The sequence below is a fragment of the Anomaloglossus baeobatrachus genome, chromosome 4, assembly GCF_048569485.1.
Source record: "Anomaloglossus baeobatrachus isolate aAnoBae1 chromosome 4, aAnoBae1.hap1, whole genome shotgun sequence".
Classification (NCBI taxonomy): Eukaryota; Metazoa; Chordata; class Amphibia; order Anura; family Aromobatidae; genus Anomaloglossus; species Anomaloglossus baeobatrachus.
The window spans coordinates 625,876,750-625,900,517 of record NC_134356.1 but is presented as its reverse complement, the minus strand read 5'-3'; the positions used below and the strand labels follow the sequence as shown (position 1 = coordinate 625,900,517).

General features: G+C 51.3%; 1 protein-coding gene across 2 annotated transcripts in view; it reads right to left on the bottom strand.

Annotated features, from left to right (window-relative positions):
• LOC142304190 (cAMP-dependent protein kinase catalytic subunit alpha) overlaps positions 1-5,698 on the bottom strand; it is a 120,798-nt gene extending 115,100 nt beyond the window's left edge. Inside the window, exon 1 of one of the 2 annotated variants that reach the window (XM_075346323.1) lies at positions 5,520-5,698. The gene's annotated coding sequence lies outside the window, so the exon portion shown is untranslated. The remainder of the gene's footprint in view (positions 1-5,519) is intronic. The other variant, XM_075346324.1, reaches the window with a different exon arrangement.
• Between the last annotated feature and the right edge of the window lie 18,070 nt (positions 5,699-23,768).

Genomic DNA, 23,768 nt, shown 5'->3' with positions numbered 1-23,768 from the left:
ATACAATAAGGGATTTCAATAAACTTCAAGCGCATCTCAATAAATTATATCCTCAAAAAGTAAATTTCAGAAATTCAAAACGAAAAGGGAAACACATTATATACAAAGGAACCTTGGTTTACGAGTATTTCACTATACGAGCAAAGCTTGCTGTAAATTTGTAACTCCGTTTACGAGCAAGCTTTGCTGTACGAGCAAATACTCAACGCACACACTTCCGGTTCCGTAATTTTTACCGCACTTAGACCTGCTCTGGATACTTCTTGTGGCCCGAAGGCACGTGGATCTGGTAACAAATGCAGACCGTGCAGAGGCTGCTGCCGTCTTGGCCTCTTGTTGGCCGGCGCTGAGCCATCTCTGCACACCTCCCACAGGCATCGCACTGGCCAATCAGAGGCAGGCAGCTGAGGCCTATTACGTCAGCGAGCTGGCCAATCAGAGGCAAGCGGCTCATGTGTATGACGTTAGCTGCACTGAAGCACCGACAGCAACAGCCCCTGCATCGGCGCAATTGTTACCGGTCCACATGCCCGTGGACTGCAATAACCAGGGAAGAGGCCACCGAGGGAACGGAGGATAGGTGAGAATAACGAGTGTGTGTGTGTGTGTGTGTGTGTGTGTGTGTGTGTGTGTGTGTGTGTGTGTGTGTGTGTGTGTGTGTGTAATGGCCCAACAGGGAAGTTGTGGAACGAATTGCCCGAGTTCCAATGATTTCCTATGGGAAAATGTGCTTTGCTATATTAGCAAATTGGTTTAACAGCACACCCACAGAACAAATTAATCTCGTAAACCAAGGATCCACTGTATAGTCATTACAGAGGGATCTATTTAATGTGTTTATTTCTGTTAATGTTGATGATTATGGCTTACAGCCAATGAGAACCCAAAACTCATTGTCTCAGAAAATTAGAATCATTACCACTAAACACCTGCAAAGGCTTCTTAAATGTTTAAAACTGTCCCTTAGTCTGGTTCAGTAGGCTACACAATCATGGGGAAGGCTGCTGACTTTACAGATGTCCAGAAGACAGTCATTGACACACTCCAAGGAGGGTAAGCCACAAAAAGTCATTACTAAAGAAGCTGGTAGTCCACAGAGTCTTGTATCCAAGCTTATTAATGGAGAGTTGAGTGGAAGGAAAAAGTGCAGTAGAAAAAGGTGCACAATTAACCGGGATAACCACAGCCTTGATGGGATTGTTCAGAAAAGGTCATTAAAAAATTTGGGGGGATTCACAAGCAGTGGACGTTGCTGGAGTCAGTGCTTCAAGAGCCACCACACACAGACGTATCCAGGACATGGGCTACAACTGTCACATTCCTTGTGTCAAGCCACTCATGACCAATAGACAACACCAGAAGCATCTTACCTGGGCCAAGGAGAAAAGGAACTGGACTGTTCTCAGTGGTCCAAGGTGTTGTTTTCAGCTGAAAGTAAATTTTGCATTTCATTTGGAAATCGCGGTCCCGGAGTCTGGAGGAAGAGTGGAGAGGCCACAATCCAAGCTGCTGAGGTCCAGTGTGAAGTCTCCACAATCAGTGATGGTTTGGGGAGCCATGTCATCTGCTGGTGTAGCTCCACTGTGTTTTATCAAGAGCAAAGTCAGCGCAGCTGTATGCCAGGAAATTTTAGAGCACTTCATGCTTCCCTCTGCCAACAAGCTTTTTGGAAATGTAAATTTAAATTTTCTATCAGGACTTGGCCCCTGTCTACACTGCCAAAGGTACCAATACCTAGTTTACTAACCACAGTATCACTGTGCTGATTGGCCAGCAAACTCGCCTGACCTAAACCCCATAGAGAATCTATGAGACACCCCAGAGCCAACAATACAGACGAGCTGAAGGCTACTATCAAATCAAAGCCATCTGGGCTTCCATAACACCTCAGCAGTGCCACAGGCTGATCGCCTCCATGCCACGCTGCATTGATGCAGTAATTCATGCAAAAGAGCCCCGACCAAGTATTGAGGCATTTACTGTACAGACTTTTCAGTAGGCGCCAACATTTCTGTTGAGTGTAACATTTTTCGGTTGGTCTTATATAATATTCTAATTTTCTGAGATAATGACTTTTGGGTTTTCATTGGCTGTAACCATAATCATCAACATTAACAGAAATAAACACTTGACATAGATCCCTCTGTGTGTAATGACTCTATATAATATATAGGAATAGATCCCTCTGTGTGTAATCACTCTATAATATATAGGAATAGATCCCTCTGTGTGTAATGACTATATAATATATAGGAATAGATCCCTCTGTGTGTAATGACTATATAATATATAGGAATAGATCCCTCTGTGTGTAATGACTCTATATAATATATAGGAATAGATCCCTCTGTGTGTAATCACTCTATAATATATAGGAATAGATCCCTCTGTGTGTAATGACTCTATATAATATATAGGAATAGATCCCTCTGTGTGTAATGACTATATAATATATAGGAATAGATCCCTCTGTGTGTAATGACTCTATATAATATGTGTTTCCCTTGTTGTATTGAATTTCTGAAATAAATTCACTTTATGGTATTCTCATTTATTGAGCTGCACTTGAATGTGAGAATTTGCGCTGATGACTCCTGTGATGCGGCTGTTGGGAGGATCCAGAACATTCTGGGAATTGGGCTCCTGGATTATATTGTGTTTGCAAAACAAACAATCTAAACCCCCGTCTTTACACGTTTCTTTCCTCCTCCGCACCCGCCCGACACCTTTGCTTCTCTCCAACGTAAGGTTGTCTATAGGGATAAGACGTAATAATAGGGCAGTGGACGGCACAGACAGCGCCGGCTCATCCCCGACCACAGCGTCCGGTCTCGTATCACCTCTATGGATCACACATTATTAAAGCACAAAGGGAAAAAAAATATATTAGAAGACTAAAAGGGAATCATCTAATATTCTGGAGATTGACAATCTGTCTTTACAATGGAACAATAATATCAGATTAGCAGAGGCCCAACATGACCCAAGGAGTGAGGTGGTAAATACAGATGCAAGGGGGGGGGGGCTGGAAGTGCTGAAGGCAGGCAGAGGTCCGGGGCTGGAGGGGCGAAGGGTAGGTGAAGATACTCAGCAGGCACTAGCAGGCCACAGGGCGATGGAGGGACCACAGTCCGAGGCTGGCAGAGCAGGCACAGGAGTGGCCAGCTCAGGAGGGTGCAGGGCCGGGGTTGGAAGAGTGGACGCACTCAGCCATTGCTGGCATCGCTAGGCGGGCGCACACAGCCATCACTGGGGGTCGCTGAGCGCCCATACACAGCCATTACCCGAGTCATTGGGCGAGCACGGTCAGTCATCACAGGGGGTCGCTGGGCGGGCACACTTCTCCATTCCAGGGGGGGGGGCGCAGGGTGCAGGCGCACTCACCCATTACTTAGATTGCTGGGCATGGGGCGCGTGCGCTCCGTTATAACTGGGGTCGCTGGGCAGGTGTGCTCAGCCATTCCAGGGGGGTCGCTGGGCAAACACATTCAGCAGTTAACAGTGGTCGCTGGGCGCACTCCACCATTAGTGGGGGTCGCTGGGCGCAAGGTGGGTGAGCCCTCCATCCCTGGAGTCGCTGGGGGACACACTCCACCATTACTAGGGTCATTGGGTGAGGGCACACTCCCCCATCCTTGTGGCCGCACTCCCCCATTGCTGCGGGCGCACTCCCCCATCATTGGTGGGGGCGCAGGGTGGGCCGCACTCCCCCATCATTCCTGGGGGCGCAGGGTGGGCAGCACTCCCCCATCATTCCTGGGGGCGCAGGGTGGGCAGCACTCCCCCATCATTCCTGGGGGCGCAGGGTGGGCAGCACTCCCCCATCATTCCTGGGGGCGCAGGGTGGGCAGCACTCCCCCATCATTGCTGGGGGCGCAGGGTGGGCAGCACTCCCCCATCATTGCTGGGGGCGCAGGGTGGGCAGCACTCCCCCATCATTCCTGGGGGCGCAGGGTGGGCAGCACTCCCCCATCATTGCTGGGGGCGCAGGGTGGGCCGCACTCCCCCATCATTCCTGGGGGCGCAGGGTGGGCCGCACTCCCCCATCATTCCTGGGGGCGCAGGGTGGGCCGCACTCCCCCATCATTCCTGGGGGCGCAGGGTGGGCCGCACTCCCCCATCATTCCTGGGGGCGCAGGGTGGGCCGCACTCCCCCATCATTCCTGGGGGCGCAGGGTGGGCCGCACTCCCCCATCATTCCTGGGGGCGCAGGGTGGGCAGCACTCCCCCATCATTCCTGGGGGCGCAGGGTGGGCAGCACTCCCCCATCATTCCTGGGGGCGCAGGGTGGGCAGCACTCCCCCATCATTCCTGGGGGCGCAGGGTGGGCCGCACTCCCCCATCATTCCTGGGGGCGCAGGGTGGGCCGCACTCCCCCATCATTCCTGGGGGCGCAGGGTGGGCCGCACTCCCCCATCATTCCTGGGGGCGCAGGGTGGGCCGCACTCCCCCATCATTCCTGGGGGCGCAGGGTGGGCCGCACTCCCCCATCATTCCTGGGGGCGCAGGGTGGGCAGCACTCCCCCATCATTCCTGGGGGCGCAGGGTGGGCAGCACTCCCCCATCATTCCTGGGGGCGCAGGGTGGGCAGCACTCCCCCTTCATTCCTGGGGGCGCAGGGTGGGCCGCACTCCCCCATCATTCCTGGGGGCGCAGGGTGGGCCGCACTCCCCCATCATTCCTGGGGGCGCAGGGTGGGCCGCACTCCCCCATCATTCCTGGGGGCGCAGGGTGGGCCGCACTCCCCCATCATTCCTGGGGGCGCAGGGTGGGCCGCACTCCCCCATCATTCCTGGGGGCGCAGGGTGGGCAGCACTCCCCCATCATTCCTGGGGGCGCAGGGTGGGCAGCACTCCCCCATCATTCCTGGGGGCGCAGGGTGGGCAGCACTCCCCCATCATTCCTGGGGGCGCAGGGTGGGCAGCACTCCCCCTTCATTCCTGGGGGCGCAGGGTGGGCCGCACTCCCCCATCATTCCTGGGGGCGCAGGGTGGGCCGCACTCCCCCATCATTCCTGGGGGCGCAGGGTGGGCCGCACTCCCCCATCATTCCTGGGGGCGCAGGGTGGGCCGCACTCCCCCATCATTCCTGGGGGCGCAGGGTGGGCAGCACTCCCCCATCATTCCTGGGGGCGCAGGGTGGCAGCACTCCCCCTTTATTCCTGGGGGCGCAGGGTGGCAGCACTCCCCCTTCATTCCTGGGGGCGCAGGGTGGCAGCACTCCCCCATCATAGCTGGGGGCGCAGGGTGGCAGCACTCCCCCATGGCTGGGCACTCCCCGGGGGTCGCGCAGGCGGATGTGGACCCTCCTTGTCTCCAGCAGACTCACCCTGCACCGTTAGTTGTCAGCGGCCTCCGGGCACAGAGGCCGGCCTATCCCGCGATCCCTCCAGTCCGGCGCACAGGCCTCGCACGGTGAGCGGCCGCCCGGAGCTCCCGGCCCATCGTACTCAGGCCCGGTTAGCAGCCGATGCCCCTCCCGCCTGTATCCCCGCCAGGCCCTTCCTCTGCCATCTTTACCGTGATTAACCGTCCGCACCTCGGGCTCTCCTCCTCGGCCGCTGACACGTCCGGAGCCCGCACACAGACTCCCGTCACCTCTAGGACCCGCAGGCCGCGGAGCCTCTTTCCTCCTCCTATGCGATACCTCTAGGACCCCGCTCACCTGCTGGCCACGCCTACAATTGGCGTCATTCAACATACGTCAGCCAATAATCGTCGGAGTCCCGCCTAGGTGTCGGTGGAAGCAGCCAATCAGCGGAGGTTTCTTTCCCTTCACTGTTGACACCTCTTTCCGGCCGATTGTCCCGCCTCCTCCTCCTTTGTCACCCAGGAGACGATGAACCTGACGTCACGCCGCGTTGAAACCAATGAGAGGACGTGGGAATCATAAGGCTCCGCCTCCAGCGAATCGTCTTTGGTCGAGTCCAGGAGTGAGTGACAGGCCAGGGGGCGGGGACTCGGGGAGAGTCTGTGATTGGACGCCACTCTGCGGCGGACGTCAGTGCTCTATTTATAGCAACATTTCTTCTCCGCCTTTTAAAGGAGACGTTCTGGTGTTTAACCCTCTCACTAATGACCTGGCAATGAGGAGTGTTCGGGCGGTGTGGAGAGGCAGGGGTTAAAGAACCTTCTACTGAACATTCCATCCGGAGCAATGTCACAGTTTAACCCCTGTGCTGCCAGTGTGGTTAGGGGTTAAACAATGTGTAGCTCCCAGTGCGGCTGTGTAGCGACTTGGCTGCATTTCAGCGCAGGACGTGTGGATTTCATGACGTCACGGGTCTGGACGTGTGATGTCATACCGAGCATCAAATAGTGTATGTTCACACAGAGCATTGTTAATGCGTTTTTTCAGCATTAAAACCACAGGAAATGTAAATTCTGTGCATCTGCGGCTTTTTTTGTGTGGGGCCATTTTGCTTTCAATGGGGTTAAGCAACGTGTGAACGAGGTTTCATTTTTGCTTTTGACATCTCCTTTCCTCTCATGATTTTTTCCTTTGTTGTTCTGACACCCCCGGGCCTTGAATCAGGGATGGCCGGTGCCCGCTTCCGTGACCCTGGGGGTTGCTTAAAAAAGGAAAATAAAAAAATAGTGTTTTTCGTGAGGCCACTTGCGGTATGCGGCTATATGGGGAAAGCCGCCGCGCAGAGTCTCTCACTGCTGGGGCTGGTGGTATTGGGCAGCTTAGGTGTGATGTCTCTCCGCAAGTAGAGCTAGGCCCCAGGGGAGGATGATGGTGGTTGTAGTACATTGGTGCGGACGTGTAGGAAGAATTCAGACAACACAGGGGCTGCGGTATAACTTGTGCTTTACTCACTGGTTCTGTGAAGCTGCAACCCGGCTGGTGCCGGTCTCTACCAATCTGGGCCTCAGGTAATCCGGTATTCCTTTGCTCCCAGTGCTGGTGTGGTGGCCTGGTGAGCTTTATTTCCATGCACCTGTCTGTAACTGGTGGGTCCCCGTGGCCTGAAGCGTTCTGGGGTCCCCTCCGGTTTTCACAGTCCTGGCCCGTACGGCAGGCAGCTTGAACCTCTTTTGGGTCGAACCTCTGTCCCAGTTCCCGGGTTCCCTCTCTGCTGCTGTGTCCCAGACACGTTGGTGAGGATCCCTGATGATTCCCTCACCAGGCAGATTCATCAGGTGAGCTTGAAGCGTCTTCCTGATCTAGGGCTCTGCACCCCGCCGGTGCTCGGTCCCGTCAGTACTCACACCATACTCACCCTCGCGACCATACTCCTTTAGCCCAACAAGTCACTTCACACTCTCTGTCAAGATGTCTGTCTACTGTTAACTACACTGATTAGCCCCTCCTCCTCCCGATTTTCTGACTAGCGGATTGGATAAGTCCCGACCAATAGGTGGCCATCCATCAGATCCGTCTCTAGCCTGTTACCCAGTCTGGGAAAAAGGCCATGGATGTGTGACGCCCCTGGCCTATCAGGTCATCACAGGGTACTGCACAAACTGCCCTTCCATGCGGTATTCCACATCCCTCATGGTTCTGGGTCCCTATCCTGTGGTGTTGCCTCCAACAGCAAATTAAATGTTAGATACACCCTGCACCACACCCACCAGGCACACCAGTGGACGGCTTCAGTGGAATAGAGTCGCCCACCTGGGGGGTCGGGGAGGGGAGGAGTATAGTCAGTGAAGTAGTAAGAGAGGGAGTGAGAGGAGCTTGGGGAGTGGTGGCTCCCAAAAGAAGCTGTCTAGGTTGCAGACGGTGGTCTGGACCTAGAGGAGTCAGACCCCCGGTCACAGGGTATTGTGGCAAGGGACCTGGACCTGTCAAGGAGTACGGTCAGCAGCCTGGCAATGTGACCAGTCCGGGACCAAAGGCACGGCAGGGTACATGGACCCTAGTTCGGGGAGAAGCTTCAGGCAACCTGACAATTCACCTGAGGAGAACGGAGCCTTTATGATCTGTTCCCACCCGCTTCAGAATCGGGACACTAGCGCAACAAGGGGGATAGGACCTTCCAACCAAACGGTCCAGAAAATACCAAGCGTGAGCCCTGAGAGCAGGCTCCCACAGTTATCTACCCTATAGGGGACGGGACCCGGACGTGCTCCCCTCAAGCGGCAGCGATACCCCGAGATTTGGTTTACCCGGTTGTTAGTGTCTGCTTATTGACTGAGTAAGTACCTGAGTGACCCCTGCATCCCCCCGAGTCCCGGGGCCTTCCGCTACCCGTGGAGGGCGACGACACCTCAGCTGCCCCACTCCATCACCCCAGGTACTCCGAACGGCAGCGGTGGTACTCCCAATTACCATACACCAAGGGTGGTGTCACACTCTATATCTCCCCTGTAAATACCCCCCTTCTTCATTCGAGTGTGGCCCCTTGCCCCCGGGTCCGGAGACCTTCGAGCCACGAATAATCACCCCCGGATCTGAGCAGTTTGACCGCTGCAGTGGAGCAAAGATGTGTGTGTTTGAATGGTATTTACCGGCGCCGCTCTTCCAAGAACACGGGGTTAGCACCGCACCTGTTACTGGATGCAATACCCTGTGGCACCTGACTCCTCAGGGGTGCCACATTTCTTTCATGTGCATTTGTAATTTGTTTCTGAAATGCAGCGACTTTCAGCAGATGTGGATTAACAGCGCTTGTAGCCCATAGAAGTCAATTGGTCCATTTTATAAAGTGTCTAACACTGGATAACCCTAATGATGTGCACACGGAGGTGGGAAAAATCAATACTCCAGTACTGGAGCCGCTGGCGTCCACTGCCAGGACTGAATCCAGCATCTGAGGGGCCGGGGCTTACATAGAAATCAGGGTGCCCCATAGCAAAAGGTCTAACTGCATCGCCCCGCTCAAAAAAAAAAAATTCAACTGGGTCACACAAGAATATATCACAACTTTACAGCCAAATTCTTTAGCAATTACCTTTTGTGGCTTACCCTCCTTGTGGAGTGTGTCAATGACTGGCTTCTGGACATCTGTCAAGTCAGCAGTCTTCCCCATGATTGTGTAGCCTACTGAACCAGACAAAGGGACCATTTTAAATGCTTTGCAGGTGTTTTGTGGTAATTCTAATTTTCTGAGATAATGACTTTTGGGTTTTCATTGGCTGTAAGCCATAATCATCAACATTAACAGATATAAACACTTGAAATGGATCACTCTGTGTTTAATGCCTCTATATTAATATATATAGGAATAGATCCCTCTGTGTGTAATGACTCTATATTAATATATATAGGAATAGATCCCTCTGTGTGTAATGACTATATAATATATAGGAATAGATCCCTCTCTGTGTCATGACTCTATATAATATACAGTAATAGATCCCTCTGTGTGTAATGACTCTATATAATATATAGGAATAGATCCCTCTGTGTGTAATGACGCTATAATCTCTATAATATATATGTGTTTCCCTTTTTGTATTGAATTACTGAAATAAATTAACTTTTTGATGATATTCTAATTTATTAAGAAGCACTTGTAGGTACGGAACATTTGACTTTGAAGCACCCTTCTACTGCAGACTGTTCCATGGTTCCTGGTACTACCACTGTTGTTCCAATGGCCTCTCCGTTACTATTTGACACCACGGTTCCACTCAGTAAAATCATAAAGTCCTGCACTCAAAGGGTCACCTTCATCCCTTAGGGTCCCACTCCTGCTAATGATTTTCAACATCTTTTGGACAAAGCTCCTCTACTGGGTTTCTCCATGCTGACCTGTTTGCCCAAGTCTACGTCAGGCCTCTGCTATTGAACTAGTACCGCAGGAAACAGTCTCAGCCCAAGATGCCCAGGTTGGGGTTTGGTACTCACTGCAATGGGATAGGGGTACTCGGTTGTTGCTTCCTGCATTTGAGTCTCTAGTACTAGTTTTTGGTCTTGCCACAGCCACCCCATCTCTGGACCTCCGGTATCAGCGAACTTGAACACTGCCAGTGTGGCACCCCAATGGTCCGGTTGCCACAGTAGTGTTGCCCTCCTCACAGGGGGTGATGTTATGCCTGGAAGCAAGAAAGGGGTCCCCGTGGCTAGGTAGAACCAGCTGCCAATGCTTTCCTGACCCAGACCAGGAGGGGGAGCTCTAACACCCGGTTTAAGGGGAGCTTCCCTAAACATTCTGGCATGGGGGAGGGGTTAGTGAGTGAAAGGGAAGAGGAGAGAGAGGAAGTTAAGAATAGCCTGGGGAGTGGAGCAGTGACGGAGCTCACCCCAGAGCAGAGCGCTAGAGACAGGATGCCGGAGTCCTTGGTTGTTCGGTACTGAATTCCCGGCAGCTGAATCTGGAGGGCAGGAGACTGCATATCTTCTGGCCACACCAGACATCCAGCGGCACAGCAGCATAAGAGAGCCCGGAGCCACTGCCAGAGGAGCGGCACCTGTAAAAGGCTCCCGCCACCTGCCATACGGGTTAGAAACTGTACCTACACTAGGAAGAGGGCCGCAGCATAGCTTTAAGCAGCAGGGACCTACATGGGACAGCGCAGAAGGAAGGCCTCCAAACCCACGTGGCAAGGTGGATCTCCCAATTGCTTCCAGGCTGCCCGGACCTCCGTTACCATCTGAACTAGTTTCCCTGGCCTGCAGCATCCACTACCAAGTAAAAAGGCAAAGGAAACTACAGTCCCTGTGTTGTCCAGTTATTGGCTGCGTATTCGGTCCTGCACCCCAACGTTAATTCCTCCATCATAGACTATACTGGGCGCCCTGGGGCCCTGCTCCACCTGTGGGGCTGTACCATCATTGCTGCATCACCATCTGCACCACCGGTCCCATCCAGCAGCGTCGGCCATACATTGCCAAATACCACCGGTGGCGTCATGACTAAATATCCCTTATTTAAATGACACCGCCAGGGCCCTGCCGCCGTGACTTGTCAACAGAACCGGCCCTGTACCGAGTGCCCCATGGCCCTGGTGGGCGTGTCACTAGTTCTTCTCAAACTTTGTCTCCAGTCCCGCTGTCCGTTGTGGCTAACTCCTCCCGATATTCTTAACTGTTTACCGACTCACTGCCCCTGTGGGTAGGTAATCTACGATACTCTGCTGGGGAGTAGTACCTAAAACCAGCCACAAGATGGCCACATTTACAAGTTAAAAATTAACACATTACACACATGAACATTATTAACATTATTGTCCCATACGTCCATTGATGTCTTCAGGATGGGGCACACGGGCCCAGCACCCGTTTACAGTGTGTGTTTGAAATCTGCAACATGACCATTTTTCCTGCAGGTACTCTGAGTTTTATGTGCAGATTTTCTCCATAGAATTGCAGCAGATGTGGAAAATCCGCACATGACTGTATCATTAAAGTTTTCTCAAAGCCAAATACCAGAAAATATGAAAAAAATCAGCTTTATGTAAACATGACACACCAAATAGAGACAAAAACTACACAGTCAAAAACACGATAAAAACTTAAGTAGCCTTATTTATTATTATTACTAGCTGTACTACCCTGCTTCGCCCGGGTTAATAACTGTTGTTAACAAAATAGAATGTATTAACAAAAATGTATTCTGCACACAAAAACCACAAAATAAATAGAAATTGAATTATTAAAAGGCAAAAACTAAGCTAATAGAAGCATATCACAGCATATATTTCAACACCACAGATATTCCACACAGATTTAACTAAATTGGACAAGTAATGTGCTCCGTCTGTGTCTTTCCAGATCTGTCTCTTTCCTCGTCTGTCTCTTTCCCCGTCTGTCTCTGTCTGTCTCTTTCCCCGTCTGTCTCTTTCCAGGTCTGCCTCTTGTCTGCCTCTTTCCTCGTCTGTCTCTTTCCCCGTCTGTCTCTTTCCTTGTCTGTCTCTTTCCCTGTCTGTCTCTGTCTGTCTCTTTCCCCATCTGTTTCTTTCCCCGTATGTCTCTTTCCCCATCTGTCTCTTTCTCCGTCTGTCTCTTTCCCCGTCTGCCTGTCTCTGTCTGTCTCTTTCTTTGTCTGTCTCTATCTCTCTGTTTCTTTCCCCATCTGTCTCTTTCCCAGGTCTGTCTCTTTCCCCGTCTTTCTCCCCATCTCTCTTTGTCTGTGTTTTTTCCTGTCTTTCTCTTTCCCTATCTGCCTGTCTTTGTCTGTCTCTATTTCTGTCTCTTTCCCCGTCTGTCTCTATCAAGGTCTGTGTTTTTCCCTATCTATCTTTGTCTCTCATGCTGTCTCCACATTCCCTGTCTGCCTGTCTCTGTCCTTGTCTGCATGTCTGTATGTCTCTTTCCCCATCTGTCTCTTTCCAGGTCTGTCTCTTTCCAGGTCTGTCTCTGTCTGTCTCTTTCCCCGTCTGTCTCTGTCTGTCTTGTTCACCGTCTGTCTCTGTTTGTCTCTTTCACCGTTTGTCTCTGTCTGTCTCTTTCCCTGTCTGTCTCTATCTCTCTGTCTCTTTCAATGTCTGTCTCTATCTCTCTGTCTCTCTCTATCCGTCTCCCCACCGACATCTTATTATCTCACATATAAGCTTCTTATACTATGAATGTCTTTTGTTCCTATAGTAACCAATCACAGCTCCTACTAATAACCTGTAGTTCCAGGCTCCATTTACGTTAATGAAGGCATGGTTTTTGGAGAGTAACTGTAAAGCGCGAGGTTAAATTTTCCTGTCAAAACACAGTCTACGACGTTCCCTGGGTCACATGAGGTGTCTGTGCAAAATTTTGTGATTGTAAATGCGACGGTGCGGATACACTTTTCGTTTCACTTTTTCCCCATTATGTAGATAGGGGCAAAATTGATTGGTATATTGGAATGTGCGGGGTTAACAACATAGCCTATGACGCTCTCGGGGTCCAGACGTGTGAGTGTGCAAAATTTTGTGGCTGTAGCTGCGACGGTGCAGATGCCAATTCTGGACACACACACACACACACACACACACACACATACACACAGTCAGCTTTATATATTAGATTATTATTATTATATAATAGGTGCAGAAAAGCTGCAAAGTATCTGTCACAGCAAAGACTCACCAAATACTCTTATGTTTCCACCAACGGAGCTGAGTGAGGGCTGGTTATTTGTGGGATAAGATGATGTTTTTCGTAATACTATTTTTATATATATATAATATATAAAGCTGAGTATATGTGTGTGTGTGTGTGTGTGTGTGTATGTCCGCTAAAGGAATCCGCACCGTCGCATTTACAATCACAAAATTTTGCACAGACACTCCATGTGACTCAGGGAACGTCATACACTATGTTTGGGTGGGAAAATTTAACCCCGCGCTTTACACTTACTCTCCAAAAATCCTGCCTCTATTAAACTGAATGGAGGTGGGAGCTAAAGGCTATAAATAGCAACTGTCCGTGGTTACTATAGGAACAAAATAAACTGTTAGTATAAGAAGCTAAAGCGGGCTTTACACGCTACGATATCGTTAGTGAATTATCGTCGGAGTCACGGTGTTTGTGACGCACATCCGGCGTCATTAACAATATCGCAATGTGTGACACGTTCGAGCGATCTTAAACGATCGCAAAAGCGGGCAAAATCGTTTGCCGTGGAGAGGTCGTCCTAAAGCGAAAAATCGTTCTCTGCATGTTAGCGATGTTGTTCGTCGTTCCTGCGGCACCACACATAGCTATGTGTGACACCGCAAGAGCGACGAACATCTCCTTACCTGCCTCCACCGGCTATGAGGAAGGAAGGAGGTGGACGGGATGTTTACGGATGCTCATCTCCGCCCCTCCACTTCTATTGGCCGCCTGCTATGTGACGTCGCTGTGACGCCGCACGACCCGCCCCCTTAGAAAGGAGGCGGATTGCCGGCCTGAGCGACGTCGCAGGACAGGTAAGTCCGTGTGACAGGTGTAAGCGAGGTTGTGTGCGACTGGCAGTGATTTGCCCGTGTCGCACAACCAACGGGGGCAGGTACGATTGCTTGCGATCTCGCTAGCGAGATCGCAGCGTGTAAAGCCCGCTTTATGTGTGAGGTAATAAGATGTCGTGGGCAGACGGATAGAGAGAGACAGAAAGAGACAGAGACAGACGGAGAAAGAGACAGACAGACGGGGAAAGAGACAGAGAGATAGACGGCCAAAGAGAGACCTGGAAAGAGATAGCCCTGGAAAGAGACAGCCGGGCAAAGAGACAGACCGGGAAAGAGACAGACCTGGCAAAGAGACAGAACAGGCAAAGGGACAGAATGGGCAAAGAGACAGAACGGGCAAAGAAACAGACCAGGAAAGAGTAAGACCGGAAAAGAGACAGACCGGGAAAGAGACAGACCGGGCAAAGAGACAGATCGGGAAAAAGACAGACCGGGAAAGAGACAGACCGGGAAAGAGACAGACCGGGAAAGAGACAGACCGGGAAAGAGACAGACCGGGCAAAGAGACAGACCTAGAAAGAGACAGATCAGGCAAAGAGACATACCGGGCATAGAGACAGACCGGGCAAAGAGACAGACCGGGGTAAGAAAGAGACGAGGAAAGAGACAGCCAGGCAAAGAGACAGCCCTGGAAAGAGACAGCTGGGCAAAGAGACAGCCCTGGAAAGAGACACCCAGGCAAAGAGACAGACGGGCAAAGAGACAGACAGGCAAAGAGACAGCCGGGCAAAGGGACAGAACGGGCAAAGAGACAGAACGGGCAAAGAAACAGACCGGGAAAGAGACAGATTGGGAAAGAGACAGACCGGGAAAGAGACAGACCGGGCAAAGAGACAGACCGGGAAAGAGACAGACCGGGAAAGAGACAAACCGGGAAAGAGACAGACCTAGAAAGAGACAGACCTAGAAAGAGACAGACTAGTCAAAGAGACAGACCGGGCATAGAGACAGACCGGGCAAAGAGACAGACCGGGCAAAGAGACAGACCGGGGAAAGAGACAGCCGGGGAAAAAGACAGCCCTGGAAAGAGACAGCCCTGGAAAGAGACAGCCAGGCAAAGAGACAGACGGACAAAGAGACAGACCGGGGAAAGAGACAGACGGGCAAAGGAACAGAGGCATAAAGAGACAGACGGGCAAAGAGACAGACGGGCAAAGAGAGGAACAGACAGACACACACATAGAGACAGACACAGAGATAGAGAGAGACAGACAGACAAGGAAAGAGACAGACAGAGAGACAGACAGACAGAGACTGGGAGAGAGACAGTTACTATCCTGGGCAACGCCGGATACTACAGCTAACAGCTAGTAGATGTATATATATAAGGTGGCCATAAAATAACCTAGGGTGTTTGGAGCCGTGTGCAGACTGACTCAGTGGACAGAACTCGCTGAAAATTGCTATGTATGCTATTCAAGGCATGGGGAAACGGAAGGCATCTTAAAAATGTTTTTTACCAAAACTCCCCAAGTTTGCAAGGCACTGTATATGTAAATGTATTGCTTTTTATTTCATTTTTTGTATGTCCACAAGCAAACACAACATTTGTTCTTTATTCAAAAATCATGTGCACAACAATGTTAAAAACATCAGAACATCTTACGTGTTTCGGGACAATATTTTTTATTCATGAGCTAGGATTGAGGAATTTTATTCTGAAATTCGTCTGATTGGTTACTGCTGTCTATGCACATGGTTTTCTAATAAAGAACCAGAATTCATCCTGGAGGACGGAGTTCCCGCTTTTTTTCCAGTTGCATTTTTTATTTGTCAGTATGATGAAAAAGCAACTCACCAAAAAGAACATAACATTCTAAAATATCACAGAAAAAAAGACACCTGTACTCCCCAACACACTATGTTACTGGGAATTGGTCAGCAGGTTTTTCCACGTAATGTGAGAGCAGAATAATGTAGAGACAGAGATACTGATTCCAGCGATGTGTCACTTACTGGGGTGGTGAGTGTAGTTTTGATAAAATCACTGTTTAATCAGCAGTAGATTATCATTACAGGACTACTTGGCGTGCTGCAGGTAGTTTAGTATATTCATGAGCTCTGTATAACCTGCCCCCACCACTGATTGGCAGCATTCTGTGTGCACTTAATATGGCCAGAAAGAGGCCAATCAATGATGTTGGCAGGATTATAGAGCTCAATATTCAAATAACTGCTAGATCTGCAGCACAGAAAACATTGATTTTATCAAAATAACAGCAAACAGCTCAGTAAGTGACACCACTGGAATCAGGGTCTCTGCACCAACATTATGCTGCTCTCAGATGGGGGAGTAAAAACCTGGTGACAGATTACCTTTAAAGGAGTATTCCCATCTCTAAGATACTATCCCAATATGTAGTTGGTGTAATAATAATAATATCAGCAAATACCTCCAAATTGAAATGTAGTATAGGGATCATTTCACATCAAGTGGACCAGTTTTAAAAATCGTCCCCACTCGACCTTCTCCGATTTTGCTGAAAATTTATAAGGATGTACATGTATGTTTGAAAAGAGGTTCTGTAAATTTTTAGGGCCAGATCTTAAATATATTGGGCACTGTTGACCTTTCACTGGAGGCCCCCCCCAAGGCTGCGGCTTCAGCTAAGAGGATTTTGCAAACTTTGGCACATAGCCATTAGAGTTCTATACTGGCTGTGATGCTGACATTTGGCATACTAGCTCAACTTTTGCTGCTAAACACGATAAAATTATTACCGGCTATGACAAAACTATATTTTGGGAACCAACAAAAGATACCCAATATTAGGCTTGGGATCCTAGGCAAAGACACCCACCCTCAGACTTCGGAACCTGCGATAAAGAGACCACCCGCGACTTGCCTTGCACGGCTATCGGCCATGGCTCCTAGGCGATGGGGCTGCCAATTCTCGAAAGACAGCATTATTACAATTCTTAATAGGATTATAATACCAATTCTTAGGGAATTGGTTGTGGTATAACCACCATGGACCAACGCAAGGGTTTGAATAGTGCAGTTACCATTCATTGCGTATTAATAAATAACACCATGTTCAGTGGCATTTTTCTTTTCTTAAACTGAGAGACTCCAAAAAAAACCCCAATGATCCTTGTAGAGAAAAATGTGCTCTTTCAAATGATATCAGAATTAATATATTTTAGGGGTACCCTTTTTGAGAAATGTGACCTAAAAATAGGTAAAATTTTTTTTTTAACCCCTTAACGACCCATGACGTACTAGGTCAGGCGTACTAGGTCAGGCGGCAGGCGGCGGCGAGACGCGCACATATCAGCTGTTAACAGCTGATATGTGTGCCTGCTAGCTGCGGGTGGAATCGCTTCCACCCGCGGCCATTAACCCCTTACATTTCGCTTCCAAAGTCTTGGCAGCGATATGTATATGGGCGCCGCCATGACAGTGACTTACCCCGCCCCCACCGGAAGTCACGTGACATAATCACGTGACTTTCGGCGGTTGCCATGGTAGCACAGGGTCATGTGATGACGCCTGTAGCTAACATGAGTCACTTCCTCTCAATGCCGGAATACAGCCGGCATTGAAAGTGAAGCAGCAAATCTGCTGTTCTCAGCTCTGTAGCTGAGATCTGCAGATAGGGCAGAGCGATCGGATTGCTGATCGCAATAGCCCCCTAGGGGGACTAGTAAAATAAAAAAAAAAGTAAAAAAAAAAGTTTTAAAAAATTAAAAAAAAATAAAAAAACCTAAAAGTTCAAATCACCCCCCTTTCACCCCATTGAAAATTAAAGGGTTAAAAAAATAAAAAATACACACATATTTGGTATCGCCACGTTCAGAAATGCCCGATCTATCAAAATATAAAATCAATGAATCTGATCAGTAAACGGCGTAGCGGCAAAAAAATTCGAAACGCCAAAATTACGTTTTTTGGTCGCCACAAATTTTGCGCAAAATGCAATAACAAGCGATCAAAACGTAGCATCTGCGCAAAAATGGTACCGTTAAGAACGTCAGGTCGAGACGCAAAAAATAAGCCATCACTGAGCCTCAGATCCTGAAAAATGAGAACGCTACGGGTTTTGGAAAATGGTGCAAAACGTGCGCCACGTTTTTTGGACAAGCTTGTGAATTTTTTTAACCCCTTAGATACAAGTAAACCTATACATGTTTGGTGTCTACAAACTCGCACCGACCTGAGGCATACCCACACATCAGTTTTACCATATAGTGAACACGGTGAATAAAATATCCCAAAAACTATTGTACAATCCCACTTTTTTTGCAATTTTTCCGCACTTGGAATTTTTTTGCCATTTTCCAGTACACCATATGGTAAAACTTATGGTTTCATTTAAAAGTACAACTCGTCCCGCAAAAAACAAGCCCTCATATGGCAAGATTGATGGAAAAATAAAAAAGTTACGCCTCTCGGAAGAAGGGGAGCAAAAAACAAAAACGCAAAAACGGAAAGTGCCCGGGGGCTGAAGGGGTTAAAGTTTGTCATCATATGTGGGTGTGAATATTTCCACAAATACATATGCTTTAACCGTGATATTGCAGCAATGCAAAGTCATGTAGATGTTTGGTGTACAGGGTAAAGCACCAGTTCCTATTGGTTTTTGGTCTTGAGTTATATATGGGCAAAGTTTGGCATAAATTTTATGCGAGGCGTTTTACAAGCTACTTTGACACAAAATTGCGGCCGAAATATTGTTTTGTCATAGCCAGTAATAATTTTATCGTGTTTAGCAGCAAAAGTTGAGCTAGTATGCCAAATTTCAGCATCATAGCCAGTATAGAACTCTAATGGCTATGTGCAAAAGTTTGCAAAATCCTCTTAGCTGAAGCCGCAGGCTTGGGGGGGCCTCCAGTGAAAGGTCAACAGTGCCCAATGTATTTGAGATCTGGCCCTAAAAATTTACAGAACCTCTTTTCAAACATACATGTACATCCTTATAAATTTTCAGCAAAATCGGAGAAGGTCGAGTGGGGACCACTGATCCACTTGACATGGAATGACCCATAGTTCTCCAGCTTAGGTATCCATGATTACAACCATGAGAAACTAACTAACTAACTGTCCCTATATGTAGGGCCGCCACTAGGAATTTCAGGGCCCCACACTGGCAAAATTTTGGGGCCCCCATGAGACTCTGCCCAGGTTCCACCCCAGCTCCGCCTCCAACCCTCAAGCCTTCCGCACTCACCGCCATTCTTGGAAAAACGTGTGTGTGTATATACAGTATATATATATATATATATATATATATTATTCTGTCTGTCTGTCTGTCATGCTCCAAAATTGTGTCACGGTGACATGTCCTTACGGTGACACAAAGCTGATTGGCCTCTGGGTTCGCCATGGCCCCGCCCCCCCACACGGATTGGCCTCTCGCCCCGGCTGCGCCCCCACACGGATTGGCCAGCCGCTCGCCCAAGCTCTGCCCCCCCCCCCACAGATTGGCCTCTCGCCCCGGCACCCTGCAGGCATTGGCAACTCGCCCATGCCACGCCCCGCCCCCCTCACGCAATAGACGTTAGCTCTCGCCCCCCCCCCGCATTGCCCGAACTGACACGGTCACGGAGCCACGAATCCCAGGTGAGTACTGTACTCCCCCCCCCTTTCCCCCCTCACCAACGGGAGCCCACATCAGCGTACGCCGCCGCCGTATGCTGGTGTTGGCTCCCGTGCGAGCGGGGGACGTGTTGCGCTGGTAACCATGCTTGCATAGTTACCAGTAAATCAAGGTCCTGCAGCGGCGCGACTTCCACACGCACAAACATAACAGCACACACACACGCATACACACACACATCAGATCGCACTCACTCTCACACACACCTCACACACACCTCACACACACCTCACACACACATCGCATCCACATACTCACAGCATCCGGCGATATCGCTTGCTTCTCGGCCTCGATACTGTGCTGTTGTGATCTTCCAGGACCTGACGGAGGATCACATGGCCAGAGGCATGTGGTATGTCCGGATGTTGTGAGTATCAGCGCGTATGTGCGATATCGTCAGTGTCTGTGTGTGTGAGTGGATGCGATCGGGTGTGTGTGAGTGGATGCGATCGGGTGTGTGTGAGTGGATGCGATCGGGTGTGTGTGAGTGGATGCGATCGGGTGTGTGTGAGTGGATGCGATCGGGTGTGTGTGAGTGGATGCGATCGGGTGTGTGTGAGTGGATGCGATCGGGTGTGTGAGTGTCGGCAGAGGAGCACGGCGTGCTGGAGGAGGCTGGGAGCAGAGAGGCTGATCATGGGGAAGGCTGGGAGGAGAGAGGCTGATGCTGGGGGAGGCTGGTAGGGGAAGGCTGATGCTGGGGGAGGCTGGGACGAGGGAGGCTGATGCTGGTGGAGGCTGATGCTTGGGGAGGCTGATGCTGGGGGAGGCTGGAAGGAGAGAGGCTAATGCTGGTGGAGGCTGATGCTTGGGGAGGCTGATGCTGGGGGAGACTGGGAGGGGAAGGCTGATGCTGAGGGAGGCTGGGAGGAAGGAGGCTGGAAGGAGAGAGGCTGATCCTGGGGAAGGCTGGGAACGGGAGGCTGATGCTAATGGAGGCTGGAAGGAGTGAGGCTGATGCTGGGGGAGGCTGGAAGGAAAGAGGCTGATGCTGGTGGAGGCTGATGCTTGGGGAGGCTGATGCTGGGGGAGACTGGGAGCGGAAGGCTGATGCTGAGGGAGGCTGGGAGGGGGAGGCTGGGAGGAAGGAGGCTGGGAGGAGAGAGGCTGAACCTGGGGAAGGCTGGGAAGGGGAGGCTGATGCTGGGGGAGGCTGGAAGGAGAGAGGCTGATGCTGGTGGAGGCTGATGCTTGGGGAGGCTGATGCTGGGGGAGACTGGGAGCGGAAGGCTGATGCTGAGGGAGGCTGGGAGGGGGAGGCTGGGAGGAAGGAGGCTGGGAGGAGAGAGGCTGATCCTCGGGAAGGCTGGGAAGGGGAGGCTGATGCTGAGGGAAGCTGGAAGGAGAGAGGCTGATGCTGGGGGAGGCTGGAAGGAGAGAGGCTGAGGCTGGGAGGAGAGAGGCTGATGCTGGGGAAGGCTGATGCTGAGGGAGGCTGGGAGGGGAAAGCTGATGCTGGGGAAGGCTGGGAGGACGGAGGCTGGGAGGAGAGAGGCTGATCCTGGGGAAGGCTGGGAGAGGGAGGCTGATGCTGGAGGAGGCTGGAAGGAAAGAGGCTGATGCTGGCGGAGGCTGATGCTGGGGGAGGCTGGAAGGAGAGAGTCTGATGCTGGTGGAGGCTGATGCTTGGGGAGGCTGGGAGAGAGAGGCTGATGCTGAGGGAGGCTGGGAGGAGGGAGGCTGGGAGAGGTAGGCTGAGAGAAGAGAAGCTGATGCTGGGGGAGGCTGATGCTGGGGGAGGCTGGGAGAGGGAGGCTGATGCTGGGGGAGGGTGGGAGGAGGGAGGCTGGGAGGAGAGAGGCTGATGCTGGGGAAGGCTGGGAGGAGAGAGGCTGATGCTGGGGACAGAGAGGAGAGGCTGATGCTGGGAGGAGAGAGGCTGATGCTAGGATGAGAGAGGCTGATGCTGGGAGGAGAGAGGCTGATGCTGGGAGGAGAGAGGCTGATGCTGGGAGGAGAGAGGCTGATGCTGGGGGCAGAGAAGCTGATGCTGGGGGCAGAGAGGCTGATGCTGGTGCAGCATGGGGGATGGAGCACGATAGGGGGGTGCGCAGCATCGGGAATGGAGCATGATGGTGGGGTGCGCAGCATCGGGGATGGAGCACGATGGGGAGTTCACAGCATGGGGGATGGAGCATGTTTGGGAGTGCGCAGCATGGCGGGTGGAGCACATTTGGGAGTGCGCAGCATGGGAGATGGAGCACGATAGGGGGTGCGCAGCATAGGGGATGGAGCACGATGGAGAGTGCGCTGCATGGGGGATGGAGCACGATGGGGAGTGCGGAGTATGGCGGATGGAGCACGTTTGGGAGTGCGCAGCATGGCGGATGGAGCACGTTTGGGAGTCCGCAGCATGGCGGATGGAGCACGTTTGGGAGTGCGCAGCATGGGAGATGGAGCACGATGGGGGGTGCGCAGCATAGGGGATGGAGCACGATGGGGAGTGCGCTGCATGGGGGATGGAGCACGATGGGGAGTGCGCTGCATGGGGGATGGAGCACGTTTGGGAGTGCGCACCTCCCCCCAAAACACACACACACACACACACACACACACACGCGCGCCGGCGCGCACTGCACAACACACCACACACCACACATCACACACACACACACACACTGGGAACCACAAACAACTGCCCTACACAGACACCCACACACAGAGACAACGCTGCGCACACACAGCACCCAACACACAAACACCGCGGCACACACAAATATACGCACATACCGCACAACACACACATTGCACAAAACATACCTCCCCCCAAAACACACCACACACACACAAACCGCGCAACACACACACAACGCTACAGACACACAGCGCTCCACAAACAACGCAACACACGCAACACACATACAACACCGCTCTCACCCCCCGTCACACCCAGACAACACCCAGAACATGTACAGCCCCTACACAAACACTTGGTAACTACACACAACAACATCTATATATATATCTATATATATATATATATATATATATATATATAACAAAAATCATACATGAACTACACAATACGTAAATTCTAGAATACCCGATGCGTAGAATCGGGCCACCTTCTAGTATATATATATATAATCACACACACAGTCATGGCCAAAAGTGTTAGTGTGGCGCCCTGGACAAGCCAGGGGCCACAGGTAACAGCACACACACACCCCCACCCCCAGCAGTTTCACAGCAGACATCCCCAGTGAAACTTGATTCCTTTCCTCGGGCTCAGACTGACACACCAGGTGGGCGGAGTCAGGAGATGGAGACGCCCACCCAGGAGTTAGCTGGCCTGAGGCAGGAAACAAGTCCAGTCAAGTTCAGGCGGAGGAGGAGAGAAGAGGTCTGCAGAGAGGCAGACGCAGACTGGGGCCTAGGATTGGAGCCTAGGGCCCTCGTGCAGCAGAGAGTCAGGCAGACGGTAGTGGCCGTCTGCAGGGAGCCGGGGAGACAGCTGGTGGAACCGTAGGTAGCCGGAGCTGGGCGGTGGCCCACCGGTACCGAACCGGGGAGCCAGCTGGAAGCCGGAGCGCAGGAGGAGCGTGCACGGAGGTGGAAGAAAGGACTTACACCACCAAACTGGGTCAGTGGAGAAACAACAACCGCAGCCGTCTGTGGGCACCCGTCCATCCAGCCGAGTGTTTTACCAAGGACTGTGTCGTGATTACTGGCTGAGTGAGTACCCCGTGCCGTGCGGCACAGTGCTGCCCCTGCGACCCTGCACCTCACCAGGCCCCGTAACCCACCTGCTACCCATCTACCTACCTCACCGGGCCCCGGGATAACCAACCCCCTATCCACGGAGGGGAGAACTAACATCTAGCTGCTCCATACCATCACTCCCGGGATCCCCGTCCAGAGCAGCGGTGGTTTCACAACCTCACCACAACCGTGGGTGGCGTCACGGACAATCTCCCTTACCAAATCCCCTTTTACTGTGGAGCCTGGGATCCCAGACCGGGTCACGCCACCGTGATACCCACAGAAGTGACCCCGTGGCCCGGATCTGAGTACCCCCTGATCCACGGGCGACACATTAGCACCCTTGAAATTGTTCAACAAACTGAAGTATTTCCCTCAGTAAGTTAATAATACACCACATACACCGCCCCTCTCCATAATGCATCCTCTATAACGCCCCTCTCCATGATATCTTTCCCACACTACCCCATGTATAATATCCCCCCACACACACTGCCTCTCTGTATAATATACACACAATGCTCCTGTGTATAATATCCCCACACACACACTGCTCCGCTTTATAGTATCCCCCACACACACTGCTCATCTGTATAATATCCCCCCCACACACAGTGCTCCTCTGTTTAATATCCCCCCAACACACAGT